This window comes from Mastomys coucha, unplaced genomic scaffold (genome assembly GCF_008632895.1).
Source record: "Mastomys coucha isolate ucsf_1 unplaced genomic scaffold, UCSF_Mcou_1 pScaffold20, whole genome shotgun sequence".
Classification (NCBI taxonomy): domain Eukaryota; kingdom Metazoa; phylum Chordata; class Mammalia; order Rodentia; family Muridae; genus Mastomys; species Mastomys coucha.
Genome location: NW_022196903.1, coordinates 82,210,309 through 82,215,584, shown reverse-complemented (window position 1 = coordinate 82,215,584; position 5,276 = coordinate 82,210,309). Strand labels below are relative to the sequence as shown.

The 5,276-nt window shown below is 43.4% G+C and overlaps 1 pseudogene; it reads right to left on the bottom strand.

Moving 5' to 3' along the window:
* Nucleotides 1–2,518: 2,518 nt before the first annotated feature.
* LOC116098232 lies at nt 2,519–3,871 on the bottom strand (annotated as a pseudogene).
* Between the last annotated feature and the right edge of the window lie 1,405 nt (nt 3,872–5,276).

The following is a 5,276-nucleotide window of genomic DNA, read 5'->3' as shown; positions in this document are numbered from 1 at the left end:
CAGTTGTTTACTCTTCAACCTCTTCTCTAATACTTGGCATCTTATCTGTCTACACATTTCTTTGCTAATCATACCTTTCTCATAACATATTACCTTAGACTCTCAAAATAATTTTTGGCTGCTCTTCCTGAACCTGTTCTCAGTTTCATACAGAAAGCAACTCAGTGACCTCTATGTATTAATTTAGTTGAACGTGAGAGGGCAAGACAGTGTAGAAGTTCTTCCATCTTGTATTCTTACTGAGGCCATTTCAGGTTTAAATAGAATTAGATCTCCTTGATGGAGAATCTCATGGAAAGTTACCCAACTCTATTGTAGGAACCCAAGGTCAGGATGCCCTAGCTAACTATCTTAGCTTCTATTAAAATGGCTGTTTGTGCAGAAAACCCCTCCAGCTGACCACTCTTTAAGCTTCTGTTAAACTTTAAGCCCCCAGAAGCTGCTGAAATGGAAATTTCTGGTTTCTTTGGAAAGTCAGTTATGTGAAATGATGTTTTGCTGAAGCAGGCACATGAAAGAGCTCATGATGAAAGATTCTTCACTAATGGTGCACATGTATTGATTGGTTCACCTTACATTGCATTGCTGAACTCTGTTTGTCATGACTCCATAGACAGAAATGCACCAAAAAAACTTCTGGTGGTGTTCTGGTGGCTTCTTGCCACTTCTGTGGACTCAGGTCAATTGGCAGAGTGATGTCAGCTGATACAGATACACTTGGAGTTTTGCTAAGACAAACTCACGTGGCGGGGTAAGACCCACTAGAGGACGCATGATGTTTGAAGGGAGTATAAATAGGACCCAATGGACACTGACAGTGCTTGTATAGCTAGTTTTGCAACACTTTGTTGGTCTTGCATCTTCTTCACAGACCATCACTTCATTGAGAGAGGCACAGCCTAGGACTTCTCCTGGTGTCCCTGCTTGTCCTAATCGATCCTGCTGACTTGTACCAGTTTGACTGAGGCCTGGCTGTTTCTGCTAGGTCATGCCACCACAACTGATTCCTGTTTGCTATCCTGATACTACTGAAGCAGACTGCTGGCATATTCGTGAAGTGTTTTCAAGTGGATGGAGCTGCTGCTGCTGACTCCTGTGAACTGAACTGCTGATCTCCTGTCAGTGCAGATTGGATTTGCTCCAAAGAACTATTTCTAAACAGGCCCACTTCCCCCATATCCTAGTAACCTTTCTTTTCCACTACCTCTGGTGGGTGGTGGGCTAGAAGGAAGGTTAAAGAATTTAAGTACCCATATTAAAAGTAGGTTTTGAAAAACACCAAACCTACAAGCTGCCAAGTAAAACTCCAGGATATGGCTTCTGCCTTTAAAAGTCCTGTGTTCTGGACACTTGACGTTATACCCAGGTCCCCAAACACTTGGGTATAGTCTCAGCTAGCTGGAATAAAGCCTTTCAATTGGCTATTAATTGTGTCTGAGTAGTCATCTCTGGAGAACTCCCTGTAACAGCATATTTCTAGACTACTCCAGAAGCTTGAAATTAATGCCTGTGGGATGAAGTGTTGGGAATGTGGGACTTGGGATGCGCTGCCAATTATGTCTGCTTTTGAATGAGAACATTTTTATTCCTTGAACAGTATACACCACATTTATTGTACAGATTAAATTATTCAAAAACAAACAAACAAACAAACAAAACAGCAAGCAGTGCTCAGTCACCTAAGGAGACTCAGCCTGATGGGCATTCCATTCAGCTCCCTGCTCACAGAAAGGAGAACTCAGTTTCCAATGATCACAACAGCAAACAACACAGCTATACATCACTGTCTCTTAGCCTCAAGTTTTCTCTGGGTTTATTCTGAAACCTACCAACAATTCTGTAAGAAACTATGACTGGATTCTAGGTCTTTATCTTTATTTTGTATGTCCAACTATCTATGACTATGACAAAAACCTACCCTTGTTTCCCTAAACTTGACTCATGGGACAGAACTGGCCCCAACAAGCCTGGTTTAGGAGCCTGTCAGTCAGTGAGGTTAAGGCTACTGACCATAATAGCTTTCCTTTTTATCTTTTCTTCTTTTTGTTTTGCTTTGATTTTTTTTTTTTTTTTTGAGACAAGGTTTCTCTATGTAGCCCTGGCTGTTGTAGAACTCACTCTGTAGACCACTCTGGTCTTGAACTCAAAATTCCACTTGTCTCTGTTTTCCTAGTGCTCAGAGTCAAGGTGTGCACTACCACACCCAGCCTATATTGGCCTTTTGACAGCATGCCACCCCAAATTATGTCAAAGACTTTCACTTCTGTTGGCCATAGTAGCCTGAGCCACTCAAGTCCCTGTAAGAAGACTGGCTGGGTGTTGACCATAGTCCAATCTGACCTGGGTAGCAGTCAGCTGGCATGGTGCCAGAGTCAGAGGAGGAGGGACCTGGTTGAAGCCTTGACACACAGAAGCAGCACCTTGTATTACCAGGAGTAGAAACGAGTCCCTTGTCTCTTTGAATGTCACAGCTTGGATGTCAGGTAGATGTCACGGGCTCTTGGGGCCTTGCTGCCAATCATAAAACTTGGGTTTCCAGCTGTCGGACTTCCTTGACTACCAGATCAATGTTAATAATTGGGATGAAGTACAGAGCCCAGTAAAATAAACAGTTGCAGACAAACTAAGGAATAAGCAGCCAGAACATGGCCATGAAAAGCCCCTGTGTCGATACTTTCCAAAAGTGGCTCCACATCCTCTGGGGCACTGTCTTCAGCTCGCTTCTTGACCAGATCCTCCAAAAAGAGAACAACTCCAGAACAGACAGCAGCATGGTATTGACAATCAGGAAGCGTGATGTCTAGTAGTGGACCTCCAGCCAGTCCCAGGCAAACTCTACAATCAGCTGGTATGGGAGAAAAGGAGTATTTGACAAGGAATTCTCTCCGCTGCTTCCACGTGGGTTCCCTCAAGTCCAGAAGCTTGTTGAAGATGTCCCTGCAAGAGTTGTCTTCCTGCAGAGGGCAGATGGTATGGATGAAGGGTAGGAAGGAGTCTGTGTAGTCAAACAGGTACAGGTATAGGAAGCCAAGTCTCGGTGAGCTCTTGAGAGCATAGAGCAAGAACAGAGACCTGCCTGGGTTGACAGCCTTGTATTCCCAGAGATTCTGTGGTGGCTTCACACCCAGGGCTCTCACACACTCTAGGTCCATGAGGATGACTCTTCTGTGGCTACTGTTTTTTTATGGTGTAAGGTGCCCTGGAAATTTCTTCTGTCAAAGTTAAAAGCAACTTTCCATTTACTCTTTCAGATAAGAACCTGTTTCTGTATAGGGAAGCCCAACGTCCTAGCTGCTCTAACCAGAGGGCAACTTCTTCCGTCATCCATTTGTATACAGCCTTGTGCACCAGGGAGGCCATGCTCAGATTCTCTGCTGCGCCAATGATACACAAGCAGGATGACTGCTACACCAGTTAAAGCTGTGAACACACCGGAGAAGAATCCCCCTCTTCTCTGTGGATTTACTCGCCCTGTGCTGGGAGCTAAGGGACTCTGATCATTCCCGTATTTCTGAAAGGCTGTAAGACTTTGGACTGTATCCTTATTCTGCTGAATGTCTTCAACTCGCATTTTAATGGCATCAGGAAATAACTTTTCAATGGCATCCCTGAGGAGAATGTTGACTTTGGGAAAACCTTCCCATTTTTCTCTGCATTCTGGACAGTCTGCCTTCTTTGAAGACATCCACCATAAGGCTAGGCAGTGCCGGCAGAAGCTGTGGCCACAGTTCAAGGTGGTGGGGTTAACCAGGGTGTCGTAACAGCAGTGGCAGGAGAACTCACTCACAGAAATCCGAGGGCCACTGCTTCTGATAGGATGATCTTCCTCCTGCTCTCTCATGCTCAGGTCATTTTTCTGAGGCTCTTCCATCTCTCAGAAAATTCTGGGATCCAGACACATAGATACTTTCAGACTCAGGATACTGCTGTAATGCATCATAAAGTCTTGCTACTAGTCCTGGGGCCCAATCGACCACCGCCACACTCCAGGACCTCGTGGAAGTAGAGCAAATGAGAAGATTTACCACTTGCATCAGTTTTTATTTTTGGTTTGGTTTTGGTTTGTTTTCTGTTTGTTTTGTTTTGTTTTGTTTGTTTGTTTGTTTTTGGTAAACTGCTGTAGCACCTAACTGCCTGCTTCATGGTGCTTATGGGCTCTAGTTCCCTGGAACTGAAATTCCCAATAAATTCTTTCTTCTAATATATATATATATATATATATATATATATATATATATATATATATATATATAATTTGCCTTGGTCATGGTGCTTTGTCACAGCATTAAGACAGTAAGACAGAAGTTGGTGCCTTGGATAGGTTATTGCTGTGACAGGCTTGACTGTATACTTTTTTTAATGAATATAAAAGATGTACATGCTGAGAGCAATGTGGACTACAGGGGCCCAGCTCAAGAGGTTTCAGAGGGGAACAGTATTAGTAACTGAGCTAGAGACCATTCTTGTGATATTTTTGGCAAAGAATATGGCTACCTTTCGTCCTTGTCCTAAGAATCTGCCCAAGGCTAAATTGTAGAGTTTTGAACTAATTTTAGTAGCAGAAGAGATTTAAAGACAGCCCAATATTAATTCTGTTATATGTTTATTAGTGATCACTCTTATGCAAGTCTATCATGAAAACAAGCAAGTAGTGCAAAAAAATGCAAAATGCACAGTTTGAAGAAAAACAGAGCACCACATAATTTAATTTTGAGCTTTTGGTTTGTGCTAAAGGAGATAAAGAAAAATAAAGGGAGTGCTACCCTTATGGCAGTGCCCCACCTAGCTAACCTGCAAGCTGTTGAGAGTGAGAGAGATAATGAGTTACCTGTTCCTAAGAGCATCAACAAATTAAAACTTATGCAAAATTAATTAAAAGAGGGAACCAAATTCAAGGAGGGAACTGGGTTAGATCCCAAGCAGGCAGAGGCACTTGGCAGCGTGGTTCTAGCTTTAGTCATGAATAATACAGGAATAAAGGGGTCATGGATATTCATCTGTGATTAAGAAGAGCCACTGAGGCAAGGGCATATGGGAGGGGAATCCCTGCATGGAAACCCTGAAAGGCCACTGTGCGAAGATGTGAGGGTGAAGGCTGGACTGTGTTAGAGAGGCAGAAGTGATGGAGAAGGCAGATCCATGGGGTGTCTGCCAAGAAGAGCTGAAGACATGGAGTGGAACCAGCAAGAGAGAAGCATTTTTCAGTAAGCAAAGTTAAAAGGGATCTAAGCCCTTCGACATAGACGGGAGCCACATCTGATCTGGAGTTTGCTCTG